Here is a 17,713-nt window from a genome sequence, read left to right as displayed (position 1 = left end):
AAAGCCGCAAGCGGCATTTAGAGGCCCTCGCGAGCGGCGTTGGCCGGTTGGCGCACGCCGTCGCACGCCACCGCAACAACCGGGGGGCGCTGCCGCGCCGTACGTCGTTATGCCGTCCCTGCCACCCTCGGTTGAGTTTATAAAAGAGCAAAGGCAAGAGATGCGCCTTCGGCGCCAGATCACGCAATATTTCCCAAAATGGCCGACTTTGTGTGGGTTGCCTAGCAACCACGTAATGTACTTTTTTGTTCGGACGGTCATGACGAAGGTGTGTACCAATTTTGGTTTGGCTACGCCAAAGTTTATTTCGGGTCGTTGTCATGGCAACACGGTGGGAAAATGGGCGTGGCCATAATTTACTTTTTGATCGGGGTCACGTGACGGATGTCTGTGCCAAATTTTTTTTGTCTACGACAAAGTTCACTTTTTTTCTCCATTCATTTTTATTCGGTGCTCTGCAGGGGGCGCTATTGCGCCCATTTTCAAAATTCCTGTATCAAAACATCCGGGGCCGACGACTCGACCAACGATTCAAGTTTCACTCAAATCGGCCAAAGTATGTGCGAGTTATGACTCTTCGAAGGTGACGGCGAGCGCCGAAAACGAACGCCAAATTCATGGCGTTGCCATGACAAAACCGGAAATTCTATTAGAAAGTTTTTAATAACTTTTAATGCCCCACATGTGTAGATGATCTGGAGCGACCGGGGAGTCACTGCGTTAAACGCCCTAGGACGAGTTCGTTCAAATGCGAGGGCACGAAAACGCGCCTTCGGCGCCAGGTCGCTCTTCTGGCCAAAATGGCCGCCATACAGATGGTTGCCTAGCAACCGCGTAATATGTTTTTTTTTCCGGCTTCATGCGACCAATCACTGTGCCGAATTTTTTTCGTCTACGACGAACTAAAATTTTCGGGTTTTTCGGGATTTTGGGGGGTCTGGCCATAGGCCGCAATGTTAACGCCGTTTTTCCAGGGGGCGCTGACGCGCCATTTTTTGGAATTTTTGAAATTTGGAGATGTGAAGTTTTTTCTTTTCACCAAATTGAATTTTGGGCAAAAATTCAGGACTTTTCGTCGGTGGGAAAGTGGATTTCTGGGGGAGAGGAAAAATAATAATAATAATAATAATAAGAAAAAGAAAAACCCTTACAATAACAATATAGCGCCGCCTGCGGCGGCCCATATTTATATCGTCGGAAAGGTCTCACGTCCAGTAACCCACCCGTGAGGTTCATTGTCAAATACGAGCGCGTTGCGCTCGTATTTTACCACTTCTTTGTCAATATTTCTTAATGCGTTTTTTTTTTCAGATTTTTGTGCGAGCAACAACAAATATGCCGCTTTCGCGGCAAACACCTATATCATTGGATAGGCCTCAATGCCCTGAGTCACTCTAGTAGTGTTTTGGGCATTGGGAAGTGGCCATGGTCGATGACGAGCGCGTTGCGCTCGTCATCGACTACTTTCTAGTCAATGTTGCGCCTTGCCTGGATTTTTCACCTTTTTTCACACGAGCAGTTACAAATGTGCCGCTTTCGCGGCACACGCCTATTTCACCGGACAGATCGGGGTGCCGGGAGTCCCCCCATTACTGTCTAATGCATGGGGAGCGCTCCGCGCTCTGTTTCTTGAGCGCTACGCGCTCTTTTCGGGACGTGCGCTACGCGCACGTCTTTCATCAGTGCGCTCCGCGCACTGCCGTACAATTACAATAGGCCCGAGCCCTGCCAGGCCGCTCGGGCCTAATAAGAAAAACCCTTACAATAACAATATGGCGCCGCCTTCGGCGGCGCATCTTCCTATCATCGGAAAGGTCTCACGTCCAGTAACCCACCCGTGAGGTTCATTTTCAATTACGAGCGCGTTGCGCTCGTATTTTACCTCTTCTTTGTCAATGTTTCTTAATGCGTTTTTTTTTCATATTTTTTTGCGAGCAACTACAAATATGCCGCTTTCGCGGCAAACACCTATATCATTGGATAGGCCTCGATGCCCTGAGTCACTCTAGTAGTGTTTTGGGCATTGGGGAGTGGCCATGGTCGATGACGAGCGCGTTGCGCTCGTCATCGACTACTTTCTTGTCAATGTTGCGCCTTGCCTGGATTTTTCACCTTTTTTCACACGAGCAGTTACAAATGTGCCGCTTTCGCGGCACACGCCTATTTCACCGGTCAGGGCGTGGTGCCGGGAGCCCCCTTATTACTGTCTAATGCATGGGGAGCGCTCCGCGCTCTGTTTCTTGAGCGCTGCGCGCTCTTTTCGGGACGTGCGCTACGCGCACGTCTTTCTTCAGTGCGCTCCGCGCACTGCCGTACAATTACAATAGGCCCGAGCCCTGCCAGGCCGCTCGGGCCTAATAAGAAAAACCCTTACAATAACAATATAGCGCCGCCTGCGGCGGCCCATATTTATATCGTCGGAAAGGTCTCACGTCCAGTAACCCACCCGTAAGGTTCATTGTCAAATACGAGCGCGTTGCGCTCGTATTTTACCACTTCTTTGTCAATATTTCTTAATGCGTGTTTTTTTCAGATTTTTTTGCGAGCAACAACAAATATGCCGCTTTCGCGGCAAACACCTATATCATTGGATAGGCCTCGATGCCCTGAGTCACTCTAGTAGTGTTTTGGGCATTGGGAAGTGGCCATGGTCGATGACGAGCGCGTTGCGCTCGTCATCGACTACTTTCTTGTCAATGTTGCGCCTTCACTGGATTTTTCACCTTTTTTCACACGAGCAGTTACAAATGTGCCGCTTTCGCGGCACACGCCTATTTCACCGGACAGGGCGTGGTGCCGGGAGTCCCCCCATTACTGTCTCATGCATGGGGAGCGCTCCGCGCTCTGTTTCTGGAGCGCTGCGCGCTCTTTTCGGGACGTGCGCTACGCGCACGTCTTTCTTCAGTGCGCTCCGCGCACTGCCGTACAATTACAATAGGCCCGAGCCCTGCCAGGCCGCTCGGGCCTAATAAGAAAAACCCTTACAATAACAATATAGCGCCGCCTCCGGCGGCCCATATTTATATCGTCGGAAAGGTCTCACGTCCAGTAACCCACCCGTGAGGTTCATTGTCAAATACGAGCGCGTTGCGCTCGTATTTTACCACTTCTTTGTCAATATTTCTTAATGCGTTTTTTTTTCTGATTTTTTTGCGAGCAACAACAAATATGCCGCTTTCGCGGCAAACACCTATATCATTGGATAGGCCTTAATGCCCTGAGTCACTCTAGTAGTGTTTTGGGCACTGGGGAGTGGCCATGGTCGATGACGAGCGCGTTGCGCTCGTCATCGACTACTTTCTTGTCAATGTTGCGCCTTGCCTGGATTTTTCACCTTTTTTCACACGAGCAGTTACAAATGTGCCGCTTTCGCGGCACACGCCTATTTCACCGGACAGGGCGTGGTGCCGGGAGTCCCCCCATTACTGTCTAATGCATGGGGAGCGCTCCGCGCTCTGTTTCTTGAGCGCTGCGCGCTCTTTTCGGGACGTGCGCTACGCGCACGTCTTTCTTCAGTGCGCTCCGCGCACTGCCGTACAATTACAATAGGCCCGAGCCCTGCCAGGCCGCTCGGGCCTAATAAGAATTAAAGCCGCAAGCGGCATTTAGAGGCCCTCGCGAGCAGCGTTGGCCGGTTGGCGCACGCCGTCGCACGCCACCGCAATAACCGGGGGGCGCTGCCGCGCCCTACGTGGTTATGCTGTCGCTGCCACCCTCGGTTGAGTTTATAAAAGAGCAAAAGCAAGAACGGCGCATTCGGCGCCAGATCCCGCAATATTTCCCAAAATGGCCGACTTTGTGTGGGTTGCCTAGCAACCACGTAATGTACTTTTTTGTTCGGACGGTCATGACGAAGGTGTGTACCAATTTTGGTTTGGCTATGCCAAACTTTATTTCGGGTCGTTGCCATGGAAACACGGTGGGAAAATGGGCGTGGCCATAATTTACTTTTTGATCGGGGTCACGTGACGGATGTCTGTGCCAATTTTTTTTTGTCTACGACAAAGTTTACTTTTTTTCCCTATTCATTTTTATTCGGTGCTCTGCAGGGGGCGCTATTGCGCCCATTTTCAAAATTCCTATATCAAAACATCCGGGGCCGACGACTCGACCAACGATTCAAGTTACGCTAAAATCGGCCACAGTTTGTGCGAGTTATGACTCTTCGAAGGCGACGGCGAACGCCAAAAACGAACGCCAAATTCATGGCGTTGCCATGACAAAACCGGAAATCCTATTAGAAAGTTTTTAATAACTTTTAATGCCCCACATGTGTAGATGATCTGGAGCGACCGGGGAGTCGCTGCGTTCAACGCCCTAGGACGAGTTCGTTCAAATGTGAGGGCACGAAAAGGCGCCTTCGGCGCCAGGTCGCTCTTTTGGCCAAGATGGCCGCCACACAGATGGTTGCCTAGCAACCGCGTAATATCTTTTTTTTTTTGGTTCCATGTGACCAATCACTGTGCCAAATTTTTTTCGTCTACGACGAACTAAAATTTTCGGGGTTTTCGGGATTTTGGGGGGTCTGGCCATAGGCCGCAATGTTAACGTCGTTTTTCCAGGGGGCGCTGACGCGCCATTTTTTTTAATTTTTGAAATTTGGAGATGTGGAGGTTTTTTTTTTCACCTAATTGAATTTTGGGCAAAAATTCAGGACTTTTCATCAGTGGGAAGTGGCCGAAACGGCCTCCGGGGGGGGAGAAGAAAAAAAAAAAAAATAATAATAATAATAATTAAAGCCGCAAGCGGCATTTAGAGGCCCTCGCGAGCAGCGTTGGCCGGTTGGCGCACGCCGTCGCACGCCACCGCAACAACCGGGGGGCGCTGCCGCGCCCTACGTGGTTTTAAAATCGCTGCCACCCTCGGTCGAGTTTATAAAAGAGCAAAGGCAAGAAATGCGCCTTCGGCGCCAGATCACGCGATATTTCCCAAAATGGCCGACTCTGTGTGGGTTGCCTAGCAACCACGTAATGTACTTTTTCGTACGGAACGTCACGACGAAGGTGTGTACCAATTTTGGTTTGGCTACGCCAAACTTTATTTCGGGTCGTTGCCATGGCAACACGGTGGGAAAATGGGCGTAGTCATAATTTACTTTTTGATCGAGGTCACGTGACGGATGTTTGTGCCAAATTTTATTTGTCTACGACAAAGTTTACTTTTTTTCCCCATTAATTTTTATTCGGTGCTCTGCAGGGGGCGCTATAGCGCCCATTTTCAAAATTCCTATATCAAAACATCCGGGGCCGACGACTCGACCAACGATTCAAGTTTCACTAAAATCGGCCAAAGTATGTGCGAGTTATGACTCTTCGAAGGCGACGGCGAACGCCAAAAATGAACGCCAAATTCATGGCGTTGCCATGACAAAACCGGAAATCCTATTAGAAAGTTTTTAATAACTTTTAATGCCCCACATGTGTAGATGATCTGGAGCGACCGGGGAGTCGCTGCGTTCAACGCCCTAGGACGAGTTCGTTCAAATGCGAGGGCATGAAATGGCGCCTTCGGCGCCAGATCACGCGATATTTCCCAAAATGGCCGACTTTGTGTGGGTTGCCTAGCAACCACGTAATGTACTTTTTTGTTCGTAAAGTCATGACGAAGGTGTGTACCAATTTTGGTTTGGCTGCGCCAAACTTGATATCGGGTCATTGCCATGGCAACACGGTGGGAAAATGGGCGTGGCCATAATTTACTTTTTGATCGGGGTCACGTGACGGATGTCTGTGCCAAATTTTATTTGTCTACGACAAATTTTACTTTTTTTCTCCATTCATTTTTATTTGGTGCTCTGCAGGGGGCGCTATCGCGCCCATTTTCAAATTTCCTATATCAAAACATCCGGGGCCGAGGACTCGACCAACGATTCAAGTTACACTAAAATCAGCCAAAGTATGTGCGAGTTATGACTCTTCGAAGGCGACGGCGAGCGCCGAAAACGAACGCCAAATTCATGGCGTTGCCATGACAAAACCGGAAATCCTATTAGAAAGTTTTTAATAACTTTTAATGCCCCACATGTGTAGATGATCTGGAGCGACCGGGGAGTCGCTGCGTTCAACGCCCTAGGACGAGTTCGTTCAAATGCGAGGGCACGAAAAGGCGCCTTCGGCGCCAGGTCGCTCTTCTGGCCAATATGGCCTCCGTACAGATGGTTGCCTAGCAACCGCGTAATATGTTTTTTTTTTTGGTTCCATGTGACCAATCACTGTGCCGAATTTTTTTCGTCTACGACGAACTAAAATTTTCGGGGTTTTCGGGATTTTGGGGGGTCTGGCCATAGGCCGCAATGTTAACGTGGTTTTTCCAGGGGGCGCTGACGCGCCATTTTTTTGAATTTTTGAAATTTGGAGATGTGAAAGTTTTTTTTTTCACCTAATTGAATTTTGGGCAAAAATTCAGGACTTTTCGTCGGTGGGAAAGTGGATTTTGGGGGGGAGAAGAAAAATAATAATAATAATAAGAAAAACCCTTACAATAACAATATAGCGCCGCCTGCGGCGGCCCATATTTATATCGTCGGAAAGGTCTCACGTCCAGTAACCCACCCGTAAGGTTCATTGTCAAATACGAGCGCGTTGCGCTCGTATTTTACCACTTCTTTGTCAATATTTCTTAATGCGTTTTTTTTTCATATTTTTTTACGAGCAACAACAAATATGCCGCTTTCGCGGCAAACACCTATATCATTGGATAGGCCTTAATGCCCTGAGTCACTCTAGTAGTGTTTTGGGCATTGGGGAGTGGCCATGGTCGATGACGAGCGCGTTGCGCTCGTCATCGACTACTTTCTTGTCAATGTTGCGCCTTCACTGGATTTTTCACCTTTTTTCACACGAGCAGTTACAAATGTGCCGCTTTCGCGGCACACGCCTATTTCACCAGACAGGGCGTGGTGCCGGGGTCCCCCCTATTACTGTCTAATGCATGGGGAGCGCTCCGCGCTCTGTTTCTTGAGCGCTGTGCGCTCTTTTCGGGACGTGCGCTACGCGCACGTCTTTCTTCAGTGCGCTCCGCGCACTGCCGTACAATTACAATAGGCCCGAGCCCTGCCAGGCCGCTCGGGCCTAATAATAATAAGAAAAACCCTTACAATAACAATATAGCGCCGCCTGCGGCGGCCCATATTTATATCGTCGGAAAGGTCTCACGTCCAGTAACCCACCCGTAAGGTTCATTGTCAAATACGAGCGCGTTGCGCTCGTATTTTACCACTTCTTTGTCAATATTTCTTAATGCGTTTTTTTTTCATATTTTTTTACGAGCAACAACAAATATGCCGCTTTCGCGGCAAACACCTATATCATTGGATAGGCCTTAATGCCCTGAGTCACTCTAGTAGTGTTTTGGGCATTGGGGAGTGGCCATGGTCGATGACGAGCGCGTTGCGCTCGTCATCGACTACTTTCTTGTCAATGTTGCGCCTTCACTGGATTTTTCACCTTTTTTCACACGAGCAGTTACAAATGTGCCGCTTTCGCGGCACACGCCTATTTCACCAGACAGGGCGTGGTGCCGGGGTCCCCCCTATTACTGTCTAATGCATGGGGAGCGCTCCGCGCTCTGTTTCTTGAGCGCTGTGCGCTCTTTTCGGGACGTGCGCTACGCGCACGTCTTTCTTCAGTGCGCTCCGCGCACTGCCGTACAATTACAATAGGCCCGAGCCCTGCCAGGCCGCTCGGGCCTAATTAAAGCCGCAAGCGGCATTTAGAGGCCCTCGCGAGCAGCGTTGGCCGGTTGGCGCACGCCGTCGCACGCCACCGCAATAACCGGGGGGCGCTGCCGCGCCGTACGTGGTTCTACTGTCGCTGCCGCCCTCGGTTGAGTTTATAAAAGAGCAAAAGCAAGAAATGCGCCTTCGGCGCCAGATCACGCGATATTTCCCAAAATGGCCGACTTTGTGTGGGTTGCCTAGCAACCACATAATGTACTTTTTTGTTCGGACAGTCATGACGAAGGTGTGTACCAATTTTGGCTTGGCTACGCCAAACTTTATTTCGGGTCGTTGCCATGGCAACACGGTGGGAAAATGGGCGTGGCCATAATTTACTTTTTGATCGAGGTCACGTGACGGATGTCTGTGCCAAATTTCGTTTGTCTACGACAAAGTTTACTTTTTTTCCCCATTCATTTTTATTCGGTGCTCTGCAGGGGGCGCTATTGCGCCCATTTTCAAAATTCCGATATCAAAACATCCGGGGCCGAGGACTCGACCAACGATTCAAGTTACAGTAAAATCGGCCAAAGCATGTGCGAGTTATGACTCTTCGAAAGCGACGGCGAACGCCGAAACGAACGCCAAATTCATGGCGTTGCCATGACAAAACCGGAAATCCTATTAGAAAGTTTTTAATAACTTTTAATGCCCCACATGTGTAGATGATCTGGAGCGACCGGGGAGTCGCTGCGTTCAACGCCCTAGGACGAGTTCGTTCAAATGCGAGGGCACGAAAAGGCGCCTTTGGCGCCAGGTCGCTCTTCTGGCCAATATGGCCGCCATACAGATGGTTGCCTAGCAACCGCGTAATATCTTTTTTTTTTTGGCTTCATGTGACCAATCACTGTGCCGAATTATTTTCGTCTACGACGAACTAAAATTTTCGTGTTTTTCGGGATTTTGGGGGGTCTGGCCATAGGCCGCAATGTTAACGTCGTTTTTCCAGGGGGCGCTGACGCGCCATTTTTTGGAATTTTTGAAATTTGGAGATGTGAAAGTTTTTTTTTTCACCTAATTGAATTTTGGGCAAAAACGCCGATCTTAAATTTTCGAGTCTCTCCATAGGCGCAATGTAATCCTGATTTTCCAGGGGGCGCTAACGCGCCATTTTTCGATATTTTTTAATGGGATTTATTGACACTGTGTATCGCCGGGATTTTTAATTTTGGGCAAAAAATGGTGAGTTTTCGTCGACGACTCGTCGAGTTATTCCAAAAAAACACGGATAGATGAAAAATAATAATAATTAAAGCCGCAAGCGGCATTTAGAGGCCCTCGCGAGCAGCGTTGGCCGGTTGGCGCACGCCGTCGCACGCCACCGCAATAACCGGGGGGCGCTAATGCGCCATACGTGGTTTTGCTATCGCTGCCACCCTCCGTTGAGTTTATAAAAGAGCAAAGGCAAGAAATGCGCCTTTGGCGCCAGATCACGCGATATTTCCCAAAATGGCCGACTTCGTGTGGGTTGCCTAGCAACCACGTAATGTACTTTTTTGTTCGGACGGTCATGACGAAGGTGTGTACCAATTTTGGTTTGGCTATGCCAAACTTTGTTTCGGGTCGTTGCCATGGCAACACGGTGGGAAAATGGGCGTGGCCATAATTTACTTTTTGATCGGGGTCACGTGACGGATGTGTGTGCCCAATTTTTTTTGTCTACGACAAAGTTTACTTTTTTTCCCTATTCATTTTTATTCGGTGCTCTGCAGGGGGCGCTATTGCGCCCATTTTCAAAATTCCTATATCAAAACATCCGGGGCCGACGACTCGACCAACGATTCAAGTTACGGTAAAATCGGCCACAGTTTGTGCGAGTTATGACTCTTCGAAGGCGACGGCGAACGCCAAAAACGAACGCCAAATTCATGGCGTTGCCATGACAAAACCGGAAATCCTATTAGAAAGTTTTTAATAACTTTTAATGCCCCACATGTGTAGATGCTCTGGAGCGACCGGGGAGTCGCTGCGTTCAACGCCCTAGGACGAGTTCGTTCAAATGTGAGGGCACGAAAAGGCGCCTTCGGCGCCAGGTCGCTCTTTTGGCCAAGATGGCCGCCATACTGTTGGTTGCCTAGCAACCGCGTAATATCTTTTTTTTTTTGGTTCCATGTGACCAATCACTGTGCCGAATTTTTTTCGTCTACGACGAACTAAAATTTTCGGGGTTTTCGGGATTTTGGGGGGTCTGGCCATAGGCCGCAATGTTAACGTCGTTTTTCCAGGGGGCGCTGACGCGCCATTTTTTTGAATTTTTGAAATTTGGAGATGTGGAGGTTTTTTTTTTCACCTAATTGAATTTTGGGCAAAAATTCAGGACTTTTCATCAGTGGGAAGTGGCCGAAACGGCCTCCGGGGGGGGAGAAGAAAAAAAAAAATAATAATAATAATAATAATAAGAAAAACCCTTACAATAACAATATAGCGCCGCCTCCGGCGGCCCATCTTTATATCGTCGGAAAGGTCTCACGTCCAGTAACCCACCCGTAAGGTTCATTGTCAAATACGAGCGCGTTGCGCTCGTATTTTACCACTTCTTTGTCAATATTTCTTAATGCGTTTTTTTTTCAGATTTTTTTGCGAGCAACAACAAATATGCCGCTTTCGCGGCAAACACCTATATCATTGGATAGGCCTCGATGCCCTGAGTCACTCTAGTAGTGTTTTGGGCATTGGGAAGTGGCCATGGTCGATGACGAGCGCGTTGCGCTCGTCATCGACTACTTTCTTGTCAATGTTGCGCCTTCACTGGATTTTTCACCTTTTTTCACACGAGCAGTTACAAATGTGCCGCTTTCGCGGCACACGCCTATTTCACCGGACAGGGCGTGGTGCCGGGAGTCCCCCATTACTGTCTAATGCATGGGGAGCGCTCCGCGCTCTGTTTCTTGAGCGCTGCGCGCTCTTTTCGGGACGTGCGCTACGCGCACGTCTTTCTTCAGTGCGCTCCGCGCACTGCCGTACAATTACAATAGGCCCGAGCCCTGCCAGGCCGCTCGGGCCTAATTAAAGCCGCAAGCGGCATTTAGAGGCCCTCGCGAGCAGCGTTGGCCGGTTGGCGCACGCCGTCGCACGCAACCGCAACAACCGGGGGGCGCTGCCGCGCCGTACGTGGTTAAAATGACGCCACCACCCTCGGTCGAGTTTATAAAAGAGCAAAGGCAAGAAATGCGCCTTTGGCGCCAGATTACGCGATATTTCCCAAAATGGCCGACTTTGTGTGGGTTGCCTAGCAACCACGTAATGTACTTTTTTGTTCGGACAGTCACGACACACGTGTGTACCAATTTTGGTTTGGCTACGCCAAACTTTATATCGGGTCGTTGCCATGGCAACACGGTGGGAAAATGGGCGTGGCCATAATTTACTTTTTGGTCGGGGTCACGTGACGGATGTCTGTGCCAAATTTTATTTGTCTACGACAAAGTTTACTTTTTTTCTCCATTCATTTTTATTTGGTGCTCTGCAGGGGGCGCTATTGCGCCCATTTTCAAAATTCCTATATCAAAACATCCGGGGCCGACGACTCGACCAACGATTCAAGTTACAGTAAAATCGGCCACAGTTTGTGCGAGTTATGACTCTCCGAAGGCGACGGCGAACACCAAAAACGAACGCCAAATTCATGGCGTTGCCATGACAAAACCGGAAATCCTATTAGAAAGTTTTTAATAACTTTTAATGCCCCACATGTGTAGATGATCTGGAGCGACCGGGGAGTCGCTGCGCTCAACGCCCTAGGACGAGTTCGTTCAAATGCGAGGGCACGAAAAGGCGCCTTCGGCGCCAAGTCGCTCTTCTGGCCAATATGGCCGCCGTATAGTTGGTTGCCTAGCAACCGCGTAATATCTTTTTTTTTCTGGCTTCACGTGACCAATCACTGTGCCGAATTTTTTTCGTCTACGACGAACTAAAATTTTCGGGGTTTTCGGGATTTTGGGGGGTCTGGCCATAGGCCGCAATGTTAACGCCGTTTTTCCAGGGGGCGCTGACGCGCCATTTTTTTGAATTTTTGAAATTTGGAGATGTGAAAGTTTTTTTTTTCACCTAATTGAATTTTGGGCAAAAATTCAGGACTTTTCGTCGGTGGGAAAGTGGATTTTGGGGGGGAGAAGAAAAATAATAATAATAATAAGAAAAACCCTTACAATAACAATATAGCGCCGCCTGCGGCGGCCCATATTTATATCGTCGGAAAGGTCTCACGTCCAGTAACCCACCCGTGAGGTTCATTGTCAAATACGAGCGCGTTGCGCTCGTATTTTACCACTTCTTTGTCAATATTTCTTAATGCGTTTTTTTTCCAGATTTTTGTGCGAGCAACAACAAATATGCCGCTTTCGCGGCAAACACCTATATCATTGGATAGGCCTTAATGCCCTGAGTCACTCTAGTAGTGTTTTGGGCATTGGGAAGTGGCCATGGTCGATGACGAGCGCGTTGCGCTCGTCATCGACTACTTTCTTGTCAATGTTGCGCCTTCACTGGATTTTTCACCTTTTTTCACACGAGCAGTTACAAATGTGCCGCTTTCGCGGCACACGCCTATTTCACCGGACAGGGCGTGGTGCCGGGAGTCACCCCATTACTGTCTGATGCATGGGGAGCGCTCCGCGCTCTGTTTCTTGAGCGCTGCGCGCTCTTTTCGGGACGTGCGCTACGCGCACGTCTTTCTTCAGTGCGCTCCGCGCACTGCCGTACAATTACAATAGGCCCGAGCCCTGCCAGGCCGCTCGGGCCTAATAATAAGAAAAACTCTTACAATAACAATATAGCGCCGCCTCCGGCGGCCCATATTTATATCGTCGGAAAGGTCTCACGTCCAGTAACCCACCCGTCAAGTTCATTGTCAAATACGAGCGCGTTGCGCTCGTATTTTACCACTTCTTTGTCAATATTTCTTAATGCATTTTTTTTTCAGATTTTTTTGCGAGCAACAACAAATATGCCGCTTTCGCGGCAAACACCTATATCATTGGATAGGCCTTAATGCCCTGAGTCACTCTAGTAGTGTTTTGGGCATTGGGGAGTGGCCATGGTCAATGACGAGCGCGTTGCGCTCGTCATCGACTACTTTCTTGTCAATGTTGCGCCAGGCCTGGATTTTTCACCTTTTTTCATGCGAGCAGTTACAAATGTGCCGCTTTCGCGGCACACGCCTATTTCACCGGACAGGGCGTGGTGCCGGGAGTCCCCCCATTACTGTCTAATGCATGGGGAGCGCTCCGCGCTCTGTTTCTTGAGCGCTGCGCGCTCTTTTCGGGACGTGCGCTACGCGCACGTCTTTCTTCAGTGCGCTCCGCGCACTGCCGTACAATTACAATAGGCCCGAGCCCTGCCAGGCCGCTCGGGCCTAATAAGAAAAACCCTTACAATAACAATATAGCGCCGCCTCCGGCGGCCCATATTTATATCGTCGGAAAGGTCTCACGTCCAGTAACCCACCCGTGAGGTTCATTGTCAAATACGAGCGCGTTGCGCTCGTATTTTACCACTTCTTTGTCAATATTTCTTAATGCTTTTTTTTTCAGATTTTTTTGTGAGCAACAACAAATATGCCGCTTTCGCGGCAAACACCTATATCATTGGATAGGCCTCGATGCCCTGAGTCACTCTAGTAGTGTTTTGGGCACTGGGGAGTGGCCATGGTCGATGACGAGCGCGTTGCGCTCGTCATCGACTACTTTCTTGTCAATGTTGCGCCTTCACTGGATTTTTCACCTTTTTTCACACGAGCAGTTACAAATGTGCCGCTTTCGCGGCACACGCCTATTTCACCGGACAGGGCGTGGTGCCGGGAGTCCCCCCTATTACTGTCTAATGCATGGGGAGCGCTCCGCGCTCTGTTTCTTGAGCGCTGCGCGCTCTTTTCGGGACGTGCGCTACGCGCACGTCTTTCTTCAGTGCGCTCCGCGCACTGCCGTACAATTACAATAGGCCCGAGCCCTGCCAGGCCGCTCGGGCCTAATAAGAAAAACCCTTACAATAACAATATAGCGCCGCCTCCGGCGGCCCATATTTATATCGTCGGAAAGGTCTCACGTCCAGTAACCCACCCGTGAGGTTCATTGTCAAATACGAGCGCGTTGCGCTCGTATTTTACTACTTCTTTGTCAATATTTCTTAATGCGTTTTTTTTCCAGATTTTTTTGCGAGCAACAACAAATATGCCGCTTTCGCGGCAAACACCTATATCATTGGATAGGCCTCGATGCCCTGAGTCACTCTAGTAGTGTTTTGGGCATTGGGAAGTGGCCATGGTCGATGACGAGCGCGTTGCGCTCGTCATCGACTACTTTCTTGTCAATGTTGCGCCTTCACTGGATTTTTCACCTTTTTTCACACGAGCAGTTACAAATGTGCCGCTTTCGCGGCACACGCCTATTTCACCGGACAGGGCGTGGTGCCGGGAGTCCCCCCATTACTGTCTAATGCATGGGGAGCGCTCCGCGCTCTGTTTCTTGAGCGCTGCGCGCTCTTTTCGGGACGTGCGCTACGCGCACGTCTTTCATCAGTGCGCTCCGCGCACTGCCGTACAATTACAATAGGCCCGAGCCCTGCAGGCCGCTCGGGCCTAATAAGAAAAACCCTTACAATAACAATATAGCGCCGCCTGCGGCGGCCCATATTTATATCGTCGGAAAGGTCTCACGTCCAGTAACCCACCCGTAAGGTTCATTGTCAAATACGAGCGCGTTGCGCTCGTATTTTACCACTTCTTTGTCAATATTTCTTAATGCGTTTTTTTTTCAGATTTTTGTGCGAGCAACAACAAATATGCCGCTTTCGCGGCAAACACCTATATCATTGGATAGGCCTTAATGCCCTGAGTCACTCTAGTGGTGTTTTGGGCATTGGGAAGTGGCCATGGTCGATGACGAGCGCGTTGCGCTCGTCATCGACTGCTTTCTTGTCAAGGTTGCGCCTTGCCTGGATTTTTCACCTTTTTTCACACGAGCAGTTACAAACGTGCCGCTTTCGCGGCACACGCCTATTTCACCGGACAGGGCGTGGTGCTGGGAGTCCCCCCTATTACTGTCTAATGCATGGGGAGCGCTCCGCGCTCTGTTTCTTGAGCGCTGCGCGCTCTTTTCGGGACGTGCGCTACGCGCACGTCTTTCATCAGTGCGCTCCGCGCACTGCCGTACAATTACAATAGGCCCGAGCCCTGCCAGGCCGCTCGGGCCTAATAATAATACATTTTATTTATAATGCACTTTACATTTGACACCAAATCTCAAAGTGCTACAGTGGACAGCATAGTTAAAAACAAAACATTATAAAATACAACACAACATATATTAAAAGACAGGACTAAAAAACCAAAGCATTAGCTGTTAAAATAAGCTTTTGTAAAAAGGTGGGTTTTAAGTCCTTTTTTAAATGCGTCCACCGTCTGTGGGGCCCTGAGGTGATCTGGGAGGGCGTTCCACAGGCAGGGAGCAGCGGCTTCAAAGGCCCTGTCGCCCATGGTTTTGAGCCGTGTCCTGGGCATGACCAGACGGTGCTGTTGGCCTGACCGGGTCCTACTCGAAGGAGGCCAGCAGGAAGACCAAGAACATGCTGGAAGGACTATGAGCCCGATCTTGTGTTTCTAAACGCAGGCTACAGACTACACTTTTGCGCAGACGGGTGACGCTATGTGCAATCTTCAGCTTCATAACTGCCGCAATAAGTGGCTGGACAGACACCTGTGGCGATCGCCATACTCCAGTGGTCCCTCCCCAATCTTTAACTACACTGTGGATGTGGGGGGAATGCACGCGTGCTCGTGTTTTGATCATTTTTCTGCAGCGTGGAGAGCCTCGCACTCAAGGACATGGACAGTGTTTAACTCACAGTGGGAGAAATGGTTTGTCCTTTTTAAGACGTGCAAGGCTTTGCGTGATGTTTTTCCTAAGCGATGCCCCCAGGTTACCAGCGGAAGCACTAGCACACCGCTGTTTATGTGCTAGATACCAACTCTGCCTTGAGCAACACTGTGTTTGCACCAGGCGGAAGATCGGGCCTTGTGTCTGTAAAGTGTCCTGGAAACGGCATGGGATCCCCCCAGAACAGCTGGAGGAAGTGTGCATGGATAGGGGAGTCTGGACATCTCTGCTGATGGATGGATGGATGGATGGATGGATGGATGGATGGATGGATAGATGGATGGAATAACTTAAATCATTGGCCACACGGTATTTCAGGACCTCAATCACGTCAATGTTTCACTTCAAACCTTCAAAATAAATGGAATATATGAAACTCCACTGGAGGACATCTGCAACAGGTTTTGTGGAGACAACTGGATGGTGCCCACCTCTCGGTCTGGAGACAAAGGCCAGAGCCAAGCCATTATTTGTTTAAATGTAAAAAAAAAAAAGAAAAAAAGAAAGGAGAAACCCACAGAAATGCAGGAGCAGATGCCATGCTAACATCTGGCGCCAAGAGGTCCTATGATATCATTCTGTAGCCCTCCATTTAAGGAACACTACAAACTACCAAACTCTTTTCGACTTGGTCTGCCATTAAAGGACACAAACAACCTCATTTTATTCTTTTATGTACTAATTATCCTTAAGTACAAACTGTTCACCAATTTACTTTTCAGAATAAAGAACATTCTTTGCAAATGTTTACAGATGCATTAAGCATTTCGAGACCTTTCAAAGGGAGCAAAAACAAGATGACTGCTTGAAGAAAGGAAGATCAATCAAAAGAGCAATCAAGACAAGGATTCATTCTTCATTAAAGCGTGATGGTATTACACCTGTTTACAAGAACCTTTTAAAGATCAAGACCATCCCAGCTCAAAGCTTCTACATGAACATCCAGAACCACTAAATCCAATTGCATTTTCAAACTGCTCTTTTTAAATTATTATTTTATTTAATTCAATTCAACTGTTTTGTGGTATACACATTGAGTCAGATTTATCAATCAATAGGATGACATCTTACTATTCATTGTGTGTTTAGACCTGAAATCCCAACTAAGAAACCAGGACACTGTGAGGTATTTGTGTCCACTGTCATCATAACATCATGAAAAACTTTCAAGAGTTCAAGGGTCAAAGAAGAACTATTAATAATGAGGAAATTGATTACATAACTAATCCATAAGAGATTACAGACCTGGAAACAACAACAACAGCAGAGCCACCTCACCAATCATTATCGACTGCAGTTTCCATCTATTCGCACAGGACCAGTGGCTTCTGCAGCATCAATCAGGAGCTGTGCATTGACAGCTTAAGCTACTAATCCATCAGACCCTCTGGGTGTGATGTAGAGGGACCTCCATGAAGACCACTTGTGATGAGGGGACAGGCATGAGCGATGATTCAAGAAGAACAAGAGGTCCTGGACTAATCTACACTGCCGAGATAGCAGCAAAGTACCTGAGGAACTGTTCGCTTTGTGCTGTTTTCCAAAAGCCAAATAGACCTCTTGTATAGAGAAATCCTGTACTGAGCTTAAACTGGATGAAGGTGGTTTTAAATACAAATGTAACTGTGTTTTCATGAGAAATCAGGCATGTTACCATAGCTTAAATTGATTTGCCTTTGAGCTACGTGAATTTCAGACCTTTCAAGGGACAAACTTTGTAAATTGCATTGTACTCATATTTAATGTACATTATGATCCCTAAATAAATAAATAAACACAAGGAAGGAAGAATAAAGACAAAGGAAAACGATATTATAGCCACTGAACCAGAGAGCAACTCCATCAGGACGCAATGCTGAGATTATTAGTCTTTTGTGACAGGACAGTGCCGAGGTGCCTCACTGTTTCCAGCTCATTCATCATGCTCAGATTGCACTTGTACAGTACAGTGTGAGAGCTTCAGAAGGAGGGCAGGCCGCAGCACATGGATAACCCGCGCACTCCACACGATTTCTAATAAAACTTCCTCCAAAAGACAAAAGGCAGTCTCTGCGCACCACTTTAGTTATCCAACAGGAGTCCGGACCTGTGACAGCTCTGGAAAATCACAAGAATCTATTGCATT

Source organism: Gobius niger (genome assembly GCF_951799975.1).
Source record: "Gobius niger genome assembly, chromosome: 1".
NCBI classification, from domain to species: domain Eukaryota; kingdom Metazoa; phylum Chordata; class Actinopteri; order Gobiiformes; family Gobiidae; genus Gobius; species Gobius niger.
This window is presented reverse-complemented; position numbering follows the sequence as displayed.